This window comes from Procambarus clarkii, chromosome 39, assembly GCF_040958095.1.
Source record: "Procambarus clarkii isolate CNS0578487 chromosome 39, FALCON_Pclarkii_2.0, whole genome shotgun sequence".
Classification (NCBI taxonomy): Eukaryota; Metazoa; Arthropoda; class Malacostraca; order Decapoda; family Cambaridae; genus Procambarus; species Procambarus clarkii.
This window is the reverse complement of record NC_091188.1, coordinates 5,611,589-5,626,555: the sequence shown is the minus strand read 5'-3', so window position 1 is coordinate 5,626,555 and position 14,967 is coordinate 5,611,589. Positions and strand designations below refer to the sequence as shown.

General features: G+C 40.7%; 1 long non-coding RNA gene across 1 annotated transcript; it reads right to left on the bottom strand.

The window, feature by feature from the left end:
- Positions 1 to 62: 62 nt before the first annotated feature.
- On the bottom strand, positions 63 to 14,933 carry LOC138372735 (uncharacterized). Its single transcript, XR_011230913.1, has 7 exons — positions 13,095 to 14,933; positions 11,675 to 11,846; positions 10,200 to 10,291; positions 5,172 to 9,950; positions 3,673 to 3,856; positions 2,510 to 2,631; positions 63 to 2,344 (listed from the first exon to the last, which is right to left on the bottom strand). It is a non-coding gene; the product is annotated as an uncharacterized lncRNA (long non-coding RNA).
- Positions 14,934 to 14,967: the final 34 nt, after the last annotated feature.

Below are 14,967 nucleotides of genomic sequence, written 5' to 3'. Positions count from 1 at the left end.
TTTAGCGCGTCTCAAGTGACGATGTTCTTCACTAGGCCAACAGGCAAGAAATAAGAAGCAGGTGATATGTTATTTTTTATTTCAAAGGCTGGGGTTTGAGGTCGGGTAGGGTTGATTTCAGGCAGGAACAAGGCTATATTTTTCTCAAGTGTTTCACATAAGAACCTGTCATTCAGGGGCAGGCTGGGTGTAGTTTGCACTATTGTGATAACTTTTTTTTTTTTTTAAGTTTACAGGCCAAGGAATGCTACATAAATATAGTAAAATAAATTACAATTAAACAAAGGGCACCGAAGTACCACTACAAAACAAAAACACAAAACAACAGCCAAAATACAAGTACCTAACAACAAACACAATACAAAATCCTTCACATATACATGTAATTACGGATATTAAAACAAAAACACAACAAAACAACAACTAGCATCAAACAAGCACAAAATATTGGGCACAAACAATGGACTTACACAATACATACAAGAAGAAAAACTAGGTGCTGAGGCATCAGCACAACTAAGGATAAAACTAGAACATTAGCACTACGGAACACAATAACAACTTGAAAACAGAAAACAACATACGAAAAACAGAATACACAAGGGGCACAAAAAAAAACAAAAAAATAAATAAATCTGGCTCAGAAGGAACCAGGTGCTCAAAGGGAAACTAGACCCCCACACACTACAAGGCATCTTGAGGTTATCTTGAGATGATTTCGGGGCTTAGCGTCCCGTGTCCTTGACCAGGGCTCCTCTTTGTAATACACCCTCAGGAAGCAGCTGTCTAACTCAAAGGTACCTATTTACTGCTCGGTAACAGGGGCATCAGAATGAAAGAAACTGTGCCCATTTGTTTCCGTCTCCACCGGGGATCGAACCCGGAACCTCAGGATTACGAATCGGAAGCTCTGTCCATTGAGCTGTCAGATCCCAAGTTCTGAGGTTTGATATACCCTCCATCCAGGAGGGTAAGGTCTGATATACCCTCAGCTGTCAGACCATAAGGATCCACATCCACTAGGCATGTGCTGTTAACATAATAACAGTGGAACAAACAAATACTTAAAGAAACACAGAATAAAAGGCACCAGAGTGCCAAAGCAAAACATAACTACATCACAGCAAAGCAAAGCAACAGAGTAACACAAACCAATAACCACACACAAATTATGCTAAACATCATATTTTTCCGGATATTTTAAACGAGGATATTTCAAAACGTGTAGACGATGAGTCACAATAACGTTGCTAAAGTAAGTTGACCAGACCACACACTAGAAGGTGAAGGGACGACGACGTTTCGGTCCGTCCTGGACCATTCTCAAGTCGATTGTCATCCCACAGAGCCCACTCCTCCGTAGACAGGGGAAAGCCATCACGCGAACTCCGCAGGCAATACATAAAGTGAGGCACATCCAACACAGGGCTCTCCTCCGTGGGGGGCGGCTGTACAGGGCGCGGCTGCGCAGAGGGCGGTGGCATCGGGGCCGAATACACAGGGGGTGGTAGCACAGGAGACGGCCAGACACAACGGACTGCATGACAGGTGACATGGGCACAGAGCCCACTCGTGTAGCGTCCTTCTTCAGCACAATGATCAGGTCACGGGCCACACCATCGTCCACAACCCCTAACGCCGGGGAACGGGAACACGGAGGCGCGGGCAAGGTCACTGAAGCAGGAATCGAAGTTCCCACATCAGCCCCCTGTTGACCACACCACACACTAGAAAGTGAAGGGACGTTTCGGTCTGTCATGGACCAATCTCAAGTCGATTGTGGACGGACCGAAACGTCGTCGTCCCTTCACTTTTTAGTGTGTGGTCTGGTCAACATATTTTAGCCACGTTATTGTGACTCCTCGTCTGCATCAGCCCACTCCCCCAGGACACGACCACCAAGCCACCAACCCGGCTACACCACTAGCAGGGCCTGGCCCCCAGTTGATGGAGGTAGTGGACCAGGTCCCCAGCTGGTGGGGGGGGGGAGGTAGTGGACCAGGCCCCCAGCTGGGGGGGGGGGGGTAGTGGACCAGGCCCCCAGCTGGTGGGAGTAGTGGACCAGGTCCCTAGCTGGTGGGGGTAGTGGCCCAGGTCCCCCAGTTGGTGGGTGGTAGTGGACCAGGCCCCCCCCCGTTGGTGGGGGTAGTGGACCAAGCCCCCAGCTAGTGGGGGTAGTGGACCAGGCCCCCAGCTGGTGGGGATAGTGGACCAAGCCCCCAGCTGGTGGGGATAGTGGTAGTGGGCGAGAATCACGGCATATCAAAATCTAGTAGTAGAACCAGCGTGTACCAAACCGTATAATGGGTCTTCGCGTATTTCCTGAAGTTCTGAATAGCACTCCCTGTTGAAGAGGTCAAATATATATACTTTTAGTTCATAACATCTCGCACTCAATTCCTAATGTATGCAATTTGTACGTAATGTGTCTGTAAGATCATGTGTACATTATTGATGTCAATACATAAACGTTAATGGAATTTTAAGTCCTTAACAGAGATTGCCTTACCGTATGAGCTTGCATGGCGTCCCAGCCCCCGGCGGCAGCTGCTGGTGGGGGGTATTGTGGGGGGCGGTAACGGTTTTCCTCTCTGGTCACCCTTCTTGCAGGGAGCTTCCGGCCGTCACCTTCTGTAACCAACGACATGGCCACGTTACAGTCGTCCTTAATGACAGTCAATCCACTCGTTATTAGGCAAGTTTACAGGTGATTTGAGCCGGCAAGGTTCATAATTATACTGCATGTCAATTTACAGGTAACTCGTGCCAAAATATAGGTTTATCTTATCTTGCCAAAAAATCTGCTTCTTGTCCAAACTGATGTTGTTCTAGAGTCACAGACAATTGGACCAAAAACATTAGTTATATTAGCACGGGGGATCTTAAAGTGGGGTACGGGTACCCTGGAGCTCTAGCTGGTGTATGTATGTTCCAAATTTGCTCTTGTGTGTATATGTTCCAAGGTACGAATGTATATATATATATATATATATATATATATATATATATATATATATATATATATATATATATATATATATATATATAGGGGGGTACCACCTCTGGTGAAATTATAGGGACCCACGGCCTCAAATAAGGGAACACAGAGCATTCAGAGAAAAACTTGCCTTTTAACTCTGAATACGTATGAGTGTTCGCTTCTCCTACCACCCCCTTTATATATATATATATATATATATATATATATATATATATATATATATATATATATATATATATATATATATATATATATATATATATATATATGTATATAATATATATAATATATTATGGTGGTAAGAGTTGCAATTTGTCATTGTGCAAGCACTCCCATCACATCGTTTGGTTAGGTACCCAATAACCCACTACACAATATGTAGTAGAACGCTGTAGATGTAAAACAGATGAGGGTGTACATATGCTGGTTAACACTTAAAGCTCTTCAATCGCCTCCTATCGTAGAGTGCTCGATAATGCTGTCTATAGAGGACAGAAGAAAATGTATATATTCTAGTAGCTAGCATTGTATAAATAAAGAACCACGTAAGAGGTGGAAAACATGCGCAACCTTTTAACATATAAACACGAGGAAACACACTAGGGGAAAGCTGTTAGAGAACTGTATAATAATTAACAAGACAAAACTACTTGATCAGTGTGACTACAGACCAGGGTTGGGTAGTGAGCTGACGAGGACGCTGCACCACAGAGCCAACACCACCACCACACACCACACCACACATGACAACCTCATCCCTCTGGCTCGTCTCCCACACCTCGGACCGGCTGTGCTGGCAAGGGGTCAAGGCCGGATACTTCCTGCTCGTCAGCCCTCCGTAAATGTTCTTCCCTCCTGCAGTAGAGGACAGCAAAATGAAATTCCTAATTTTATATTTTACACAAAATATATTATATCTAGATTAATAGCAAAAGAAGGAATAATAATAATAATAATAATAATAATAATAATAATAATAATAATTAATAATAATAATAATAATAATAATAGTGGAATAAGATAAACAATACAAATAAACACACGTATATATTCACTTATTGTCGTACCAAACTTCTCGGTGTATATACGCTGGGGATTTACTATAGTCCTGGGCTATACTATACTCAGGACTAAAGTATACTTGCTGTTTGTTCAATATAATCTACTGTGGCGGCCTTAGTACCCCTCCAACCATTGTTAGGTCTTAAGCCCAAAATTAATCAGTTGGTAAGTACTTAGAAATATATCTTGTACAGAGACAAAAAAACATTCAATAGAATATTTACTATTCAATTTTTTTTTAGAGGTAATAGAAGCCCATCACACCTGTTACTACAGGTGACTGAACAATTATCTTAAACGTTGACAGGCCTTAGGTGTCATTTCCATTGACACAGTTTGAACATTTCTTAGGCTTTGGCACAAACACTTGATTTACAGGCTAAGCGTCTTGGCGTTGATATAAATTTTCTGTTATTCCTTGAAAACTGCTTAAGGAAGCGAACTTTATATGTTTTCACTAACAGTCATTCCTCCTGTGAGCTTACTGTAGATTTAAGTGTCAAACAGGAGAGTGAGACCTGACCATTGCTGTGCAACAGTTACATCGCCAACATTACAAATGATTGCACATGAGTTTAAAGGCGCTAGGCAGAGGACGTAGATCACATTAATGAAAACCTCAAAATTATTTTCTCCTGAGGACAAGAGCAAGTTTTTGAGGACCCAGAAAAAATCGTGAGTTATTACAGCATCTTTGAATCATTCATCACCCCTAACATAACAAGCAAGATTACACTTAACCTCATGAACATCCAGCTATATAGTACTACAGTGTACTAATACTATTGTACTACTATTGTACTATAGAATGCTAGTCTCTGCCTGAGTTCTGCTCATCTGTACAGCGGTGCTTTCTTCAGTTTAAGGCCTACAGCAGTTCGTGTATGAGCTTATGGCTTGCAACAGACCGCCCCCCTAGTATGTGGCCTACATCAGGTGTCCATCAGTTTAAAGTCAACACGATACCCTACAGCCATATATGTTCTCCAGAGAATTACAACAGTGCTCTCTTCAGGTTAGGGCCTGTAATAGAGTGTGCCTGTTTTACAGCCTTCAGCCGTTTAGGTCATAGAGTGCGGATACTGCAACAGGTTTCGTCAGTGCTTACCTATGACTGCAGTCAACGGTAGGGTATACCTCAGTTATGAAGTACAACAATGCTTTCCTCGGTTGAAGCGGACCTCTTTTTTCCTTGGGATCTTGAGATAGACTGAAGAGGTAAGGAGATGGAGGCTTATTTTCGCAGCCACAACTAATATTCCGCAAGCGGCGCTGTACGACGTGATGATTGTGGGTAAATACCCTCTTGGCTTTCATATCCTTGTACGTTGCTCCGCGATAATGATATTTCTTGATATGTTTGTTACGAAGCATCGAATATCACTGCCAGGATTACAAGCAACGTAGTCCCCGCTGGCAAAGAAAAACGGTTGTGAATGGTTGGGAAACTATATCATAATTTTTGCCTTGGACAAAGATAAAAAAAAAAAACGCTCTCATGGAAATCAGCGTCTGGACTGGTGAGCGAATTGTCAAGGTTCGAGACTGGTCAGGGAAGTTTTGGCTAGGCGTCAGTCCTTAACTGGGTCCCTGTTTATTATTATTAATATTATTATTAATATTATTATTATTATTATTATTATTATTATTATTATTTTCTACCACAGACGTGGCCACACATTTACAATGCTAACCAGCATATATCCATTTTCTTCTGTCCTCCACGGACACGGTGAGAGATTTGTTGAACATATAGTTCAGGGATTTATTGAACAATCAAACACAGAAGGGGATTGTATAGTGCTTTTAAAATGCTAAGCTAACCTACATACGTAAATACATTGACACAGATTTACGTATGCCCTACATAAAGTGTTCAATGTGTCTTTTACATAGTGTCATTCATGTGCATTTACAATGTAACACGGGACGCGTATTGGCTCTACTTAGTCCTTTACCCGCCCGTAGTTATATATACTTAAACTTAATTCCAAGGGAATGAAGGGACGACGACGTTTCGGACCGTCTTGGACCATTCTCAAGTCGATTGTGGATCACACAATCGACACGAGAATGGTCCAGGACGGACCGAAACGTCGTCGTCCCTTTATTTTCTAGTGTGTGGATTGGACAACATACTTCAGCCACGTTATTGTGACTCATCGCCTGCACTTGTACAATACATGCTACATCGCACTGTAACTCTGAAATGAGAGCCTCGGCGTCTGAAAATTAGTTTTACAGGCTGCGAGAACTTAGTGACAAGAATAGATACATTTTTATTTTCATTTACAGACTGACATATTTTCAACGTCGCTTTTATCTCGCAATATTCGTAATGTACTGACAAAATTATCTTAATCATGCCTCCACAAGCTCCTAATTCCGCAATGACACTCATGTAGTCGTCTCATTTTGTTTCTGTTCTCTAAGATCAGATATTTTAGAGAACAGGGGAACACACCACGGGACAGGCTCCATACGTGGTACTCACGAGAGGAGAATATTAGGCAGCTCAATAATTTAATAGATAGAATTACAAATAACAACTTATTTCTCATAAATAAGCACTCTTGAACACCTCAACAAGAAATGATAAGGACGACAGAATCTTATCACGAACAATGCAAAACAGAGCGACAGAGCAGCCTAAAGCTGCTGTCACTCTATATATAAAAATATATGTCGTCAACGGAATTAGTAAGAACAGGGTACAAGAAATGACACATTATATCATACAATACGAAGTCGAGCACAATACATATATAGACAGAGATTAACACTAAGAATTACGAATGTCAAGTTAAGGGCGCACGAACACACTAGTCACAGATTCGAGGAAATCACTCAAGAAATAGACAACTGCTCTCAGAGTAACACAGAAACCTAGACATTCTGAGCTGTTTGCTTACTATTACTGGGAAGAAACTGCCGAGAGGATATATGTCACGGCCTTGGATATTTCTGGAGCATTTAAATTTTAAAATTTGTCCCGGGGAGCGAGTTTACTGAGCAGCGCCACTCATCCTGTGAGTGGACACACCGCCATAGCAGCATGTACAACACTCCCTAATAGGAAGAAAATCCGCTGGGTTGTTCATACTGTCACTTGTACCCAGACACAGCTGGGACTTGCTTAACTGTCTCGAGTGAACAGCTTCTCAAATAAGAAGATTAACATTTGCCATCCTTTAATATCGTACGTTATCTTGCGGGTGAAAAATGGGGGAATCTTTTAAGAACAGTATCTATATATGACAAATGGTATTTTCCTAACTCTAACAATGTGGGGTTTATAATTCTACACATATTTCTAATGTCTCTCGGATGTTCACATTCTCTTAGGTAGTGGTCATGGCGGTGTCCGTCACTCTCACCACAGATTCTACAACTCTGCTGCTCAACTGTTGTTTCTATTCCGAATCTCCATGGATATTTGTATCCATGACGGATTCTTGCTATCACTTGATTAGCCACAATGATTGGGATTGCCAGCTGCAATCATGTTGTACTAGCGTACAGATTCACTGATTTGTGCTTCTATCCTCCTTTCCTCAGTTACCTTTTCACGGTCATGTTGCCTGATAATATCTCTAATTTGTAGGAGAGTCTTGGGTATGAAGTATTCAATATTGTCTCCTTCAGCGCCTTCAGCAGCCAGCACATATGCTCGTTTATTTCCACATATTCCAACATGGGAGGGGATCCACAGAAACTTGACGACTTTCCCATGATTGATAAGTACTCTCATAGCTCTCTTGATTTCAGCGACTATCGCAACATTTTCAGCCCGATTTTTCCTTAGGCTTTGTAGTACTGCTTTTGAATCAGTGCAGATCACTGCATCGATAGTGGTTCGTTCAAGGAATATTAACACCATAACAATGACAGTTAGCTCTGCTTGCGTGGAAGAGGCATAGTTCTCAATACGTGCTTTATCTTAATTTCCACGTTGAAAGGTATTATTCCTAATTACAGTGTATGCTGCACCAGCCCTTGCCATTGAGACGGTTTGATGACCCATCAGTGTAGATTTGATCTAATTCATCTCCGGCCTGTTTATAAATTTCATCGAGATACTTGTGCTTCATTTCTTGTGGAAACATCATGTTGGACGTTTTCGCTGTCATCTCATTGATGATAATCCTGCATGGGTCATCCTTCCAGGGAGGTAACCTCTCTACAGGCATGAGCTCACGGGCTTGCTCAAACAGAGGAAGTTCTTCGAGGTAGCAGACTGATCTATGATGCCATTTTTTTGCTTCTCCTGTCTTCTCCTGTAAGTAACAAAGAACACTCAGCTTTTTCTTGGCAATATTATTGTAATGGGGATCTCTGGCTATCTTAGTTACAAGCTTCGCATTCAGCTCATTAACGGGAAAGAGATAACTCCTATCGTAGATTAGATGTTTAGGCAGGTTTTAGGATTCGAATAATGACTGTCATGGTTTCATTTGGAATGCTTTCAAGTTTTTTCATATCGCTTTGGGAGCATTTTATTTAGTTTGACATAAAAGACTGACGTGTGTAAGCGTAAGAGGTTCAAAGGTGAATAAAATCTTCTGCACATCACTAAAAATGTCTTTAGTAACTGAACTTTTCCAGTTCTCGGCAAGAATGAGTCCTCCCGCCGGCATACCACAGAGACCAGTGGCACCTAACTTGCCTCGACCAGTACGAGTGGCTGGTAGCTGAGTGAAATTACCCAAAGAAAAACACGCCACAGTTCAGAGCTGCCACATGCAGAATACGCGTCTTCAACTCATCCGGTGGTTAGCTATAAGCCAAACATAATTGATATCTGCTGGGTAGACATCCACAAACGTTCTAACTTATGGGACCTACAAGAACTTCTTTTCAGGGAACATAAGCTTAATATACTTGACCCACTGCCGTGCAGACAGGCACAGCAGTTGGCATCTCTTCTGTGCTGTGCATACCCAGAACAGGAGAAATGTGGCGGGTCATTGTATATACGACAAAGTTCACAGAAGGTTAACAACCCCCATTTATCTTCTGTACAAGTTCCTCTCTCCGTAACTAAATTACCAAACCGGAGGTGTTTTATGTGACAACCAAATATATGTTCCCTTTGAATGGACAGATCAATATCAACCCTCATGTCACCCCGAAATACGCAAAACTATTCAACACATTTTGACTGCTGATCGTTCTGTAGAGTCGCATAGGCTCTGCCAGTTTCCTTGATCCCAGAGCCATGTGGGTGATGCTGCAGTGTTAAAGCTGGTGTTCTGATGATCCAAAGACCCAGCTTAGCCCTGAGAACGACGTGTGATAAGGTGTTCTGCCAGACCAGTCAACACAAGGTCAACTGATGGACCTGATAATGTGAAAAGGAAACGTTTACACGTTTCGTTAGAACACAGACAGCCTGGGAATCGTCAAATGCTCTTGCCACTTTGTGTTGGTTCATATCTCCCACAAGGATGAAGTGTTGACATTGGTTTTGATACAGCAGTGCATCTAGAACATCAGTCAGACATAGTACTGGTTCACTTCCTTTCCATTAAGAGGGATAGCTTGAAGAGAATCAACTCGAGGGTCATTAACAGTAGTAGAAAGATCAGTTCATTGAAGACCTTTCTATTAGTATTATTATTATTGTTATTATTATTATTATTATTATTATTATTTGTATAATACTTTTCATCTTTCATTACGTAGGATTATACAACGTTTACTAACAATGATAAGATTTAATATATTTGGCAAAAGTACAAAAAAGGAGTATGTTGTGGACCAGGTCCCCAGAAGGTAAAGCTATTGGACGATAATCCCGGCAAATCAAAATCTAAACGTGGAACCGTCGTCTACCAAACCGTATTTTGGGTCTTGATTGTTTTCCTGGTCTTCTGAGTAGCACTCCCTGTTGAGGTCATATATATATTCTTTTAGTTCATAACATCTTGCACTCAATTACACTCACTTTCTCATCAATTTTTATATGTAAGTAATGTGTCTTTAAGATCATGAATGTATTATTGATGCCAATATATAAAACGTTAATGGAAGTTTATAAATTATTGATCATAATTACTTTCAATATTTACTGACAAAATTTAAATTAGAATTAATATTAATCACAGGAGTCTTTGGGAGAGAGAGAGAGTCTTACCGTATGAGATTGCGTGGCGTCACGGCCCCCAGCGACAATTAGGGATGCCTTTCTGGTCACCCTTACTGCAGGGCGTTCCCGGCCGCCAACTTCTGTAACCAGTCCACACAAGGTCATTGTGACCTTGTAACACGCGCATTGACATGCGCGTGTTACAGCCGTCCTTATTAACAGTCAAACCACACGTTATTGGGCATGTTTATCGGTGATAAACATCTACTACTGGATGGATGCCTACTACTACTACTATCGGTGATTAGAGCCGGCGAAGTTCATGCTTATACTGCATGTCAATGTACAGGTAACTCGTGCCAAAAAATTAATTGATCTTATCCTGCCCAAAAAAATCTACCTCTTGTCCAAACTGATGTTGTTCAAAAGTCACAGACAATTGGACCAAGAAACATTAGTTATATTAGCACGGGGGATCTTAAAGTGGGGTACGGGTACCCTGGAGCTCTGGCTGGTGTGTGTGTATGTTCCAAGCCTGCTCTAGTGTGTATATGTTCCAAGGTTGCTCTAATGTATATATATATATATATATATATATATATATATATATATATATATATATATATATATATATATATGTCGTACCTAGTAGCCAGAACGCACTTTTCTGCCTATTTTGCAAGGCCCGATTTGCTTAATAAGCCAAGTTTTCATGAATTAATTGTTTTTCGACTACCTAACCTACCTAACCTAACCTAACCTAACTTTTTCAGCTACCTAATCTAACCTAACCTATAAAGATAGGTTAGGTTAGGTTAGGTAGGGTTGGTTAGGTTCGGTCATATATCTACGTTAATTTTAACTCCAATAAAATAAAATTGACCTCATACATTATGAAATGGGTAGCTTTATCATTTCATAAGAAAAGAATTAGAGAAAATATAATAATAAAGGAAAACTTGGCTTATTAGGCAAATCGGGCCTTGAATAGTAGGCAGAGAAGTGCGTTCTGGCTACTAGGTACGACATATATATATATATATATATATATATATATATATATATATATATATATATATATATATATATATATATATATATATATATATATATATATATATATATATATATATATATATATATGGTGGTTAGAGTTGCAATTTGCTATTGCAAGCACTCCCATCACATTGTTTGGTTAAGTGCCCAATAACCCACTGCATTATATGTATTAGAACCCTGTCTATGTATAACAGATGAGATTGTACATATGCTGGTTAACACTGTTAAAGATCTTTTGTCACCTCCTATCGTTGAGTGCTCAATAATCATGTCTATAGAAGACAGAAGGAAATGTATATATTCTAGTTAGCATTGTATAAATAAAGAACCACGTATGAGGTGAAAACACGCGCAACCTTTTAACATATAAACACGAGGAAACACACCAGGGGAAAGTGTACCCCCGTCAGACAACTGTATAATAATTAGCAGGACAAAACTACTTGATCATTGTGACTACAGACCAGGGTTGGGTAGTGAGCTGACGAGGACGCTGCACCACAGAGCCAACACCACCACCACACATGACACCCTCATCCCTCCGGCTCGTCTCCCACACCTCGGACCGGCTGTGCTGGCAAGGGGTCAAGGCCGGATACTTCCTGCTCGTCAGCCCTCCGTAAATGTTCTTCCCACCTGCAGTAGAGGACAGCAAATTGAAATCCTAATATTATATTTTACTAAAAATATATTAGTCTAGAATAATAGCAAAAGAGGGAATAATAATAACAGTTGTATAAGAGAGACAATACAAATAAACTCACGTATAAATACACTGAATTTCTTAGCAAAGTTTTCAGTGTATATATGCTGGGAGTTTACTGTAGTCCTGGACAATTCTCAGAACTAAAGTATACTTGATGGTTGGTAAATATAATCTATTGTTGCGGTCTTAATTTCCCTCCTCATATTGATAGGCCTTAAGCCCAAAATTAATCAGTTGATAAGTACTTAGAATTATATCTTGTATAGAAACAAAAACCTTTCAATCGAATATTTACTAAACAATTTAGTTTTTTAGAGGTAATAGAAGCCTATCACACCCGTTCCTACATGAGAAAATAAACTGAATAATTATGTTAAACGTAGTGAGGACTAAAGTATAATTTCCTTTGACACAGTTCGAACATTTCTTAGGCTTTGCCACAAACACTTGATTTACAGGACTAAGCGACTTAAGTGTTGATAGAAATTTTCTGTGATTCCTTGAAAACTGCTTAAGGAAACGAACTTTACATGTATTCACTAACAGTCATTCCATCTGTGTGCTCACCGTAGATTTAGGTGTCCAACAGGAGAGTGAGACCTGACCATTGCAGTGCAACATTTACATCGCCAACATTGTAAATGAATGCACACGGCTTTACAGACGCTAGGCAGAGGACGTAGATCACATTAATGAAAACTTTCAAATTATTTTAGCCTGAGAACAAGAGCAAGTTTTTGAGGACCCAGAAAAAATCTCGAGTTATTTCAGCATCCCTGAGACATTCTTCACCAATAAGATAATAAGTAAGATTACCCTTAACCTCATGAACAACCAGCTATATAATACTGTAGTGTACTAATACTAGTGTACTATAGAATGCTAGTCTCTGCCTGAGTCCTGTTCTTCTGTACAGCGGTGCTTTCTTCAGTTTAAAGCCTACATCAGTTCGTATTAGAGCTTATGTCTTACAACAGACCGCCCCCTAGTATGTGGCCTACATCAGGTGTCCATGTGTTTAAAGTCAATACGATACCCTACAGCTATCTATGTTCTCCAGAGGATTACAACAGTCCTTTCTTCAGGTTAGGGCCTGTAATAGAGTGTGCATGTTTTACAGCCTTCAGCCGTTTAGGTCATAGAGTGCGGATACTGCAACAGGTTACGTCAGTGCTTACCTATGATTCGGGCCAACGGTAGAGTATACTTCACTTATGAAGTACAATAATGCTTTCCTCCGTTGAAGCCGACCTCCTTTTTCGCCGGGATCTTGGGAGATACTGATGAGGTAAGGTGATGGAGTCTTATTTACGCAGCCACAAATAATCGTCATATTCCTGGAATTCCCGGCCCTTCCGCAGGCGGCGCTGTATAAGGTGTTGGATCTGGGAAAATTCCCTGTTGGCTTCACTGTCGATGTACGATGCTCCGCGATGATGATATTTGTTGATATGTTTGTTACGAGGCATCGAATATCATTTTTTTATTATTTCAGTATTATTATTTCTACCATTGCTAGGATTACAAACAACGTAGTTCCTCCTGGCAACGAAAACGGCTGTGAATGCTTGGCTAACTAAATCATAATAGGATTTTGTGTTAGGGAAAAAAATTAAAAATAAACTCTTTCTTGGAAATCAGCGACTAGACTGGTGATCGACTTGTCAAAGTTCTTGACTGGCCAGTGAAGTTTTGACTGGGCATCAGTCCTTAACTCTTCACCTCTGTTCACCCAGCAGTAATTTGGTACCTGGTTGTTAACCCCATGGCAGGTCGTGTTCGAGGAAAACTAGCGGGTAAGGTTACCATGAGATATGGGAAGGGAAAGCTCTGAGCCAGTTAACAGGAGTCAGCAATCATGTGTTCCTATTCCCTCCCGTGTAAACAAAATAACAAAAAAAAATTATGGAGACACCCTTTTAAAAAATACACCAAGTAATGAGAATAAATAAATTAAAAAATAATAATATAGAAGAAAATCCAAACGATGCCATGCTCAAAGTGAGCACGGTAACGTTGGTGCTGTTCTAGAAGTGGGCTTTTACAACAAACGGTGTAGAGAAGCTCCTCCTTCGTTCCACAGACAGCTGCAGTTTTACTAAATGCCGCCATAGTCACGGGAAAGAGGTGTTCTGTCGTCCTATGGGCCCACCGGCCTGACCAGCTGACACTAACCACGTTGGGAGCCAGACCAGCCTATACCATAGGCATACTGGGCACTACAGTAGACTCTCGTAGGCTTGACAGGTTCCAATCCACTCTTCCGTCAGCTTTACAAGAACAAATTCGTAATTTGGGGGGCATCTCTTCTGTGCTGTGCATACCCAGAACAGGGGATATGTGGCGGGTCTTTGAATATTCGACAAAGTTCAAAGTTAACAACCCCCATTTACCTTATGTACAAGTTCCTCTCTCCATAACTAAAATACCAAACCGGAGGTGTTTTATGTGACAACAAAATATATGTTCCCTTTGAATGGACAGAGATATATCAACCCTCATGTCACCCCGAAATTCGTAAAATTATTCAACACATTTTGGCTGCTGATCGTTCTCTTAGAGAGTCGCACAGGTCTTGCCAGTTTCCTTGATCCCAGAGCCAAGTGGGCGATGCTGCAGTGTTAAAGCTGGTGTTCTGATGATCCAAAGACCCAGCTTAGCCCTGAGAACGACGTGTGATAAGGTGTTCTGTCAGAGACCAGTGAACACAAGGTCAACTGAGGGGGTCTTGATAATGTAAAAAGGAAACGTTTACACGTTTCGTTAGAACACAGACAGCCAGGGAATCGTCAAATGCTCTTGCCACTTTGTGTTGGTTCATATCTCCCACAAGGATGAAGTGTTGACATTGGTTTTGATACAGCAGTGCATCTAGAACATCAGTCAGACATAGTACTGGTTCACTTCCTTGCCATTAAGAGGGATAGCTTGAGAGAATCAACTCGAGAGTCATTAACAGTAGTAGAAAGATCAATTCATTTAAGACCTTTCTATTATTATAATTATTATTATTATTATTATTATTATTATTATTATTATTATTATTATTAC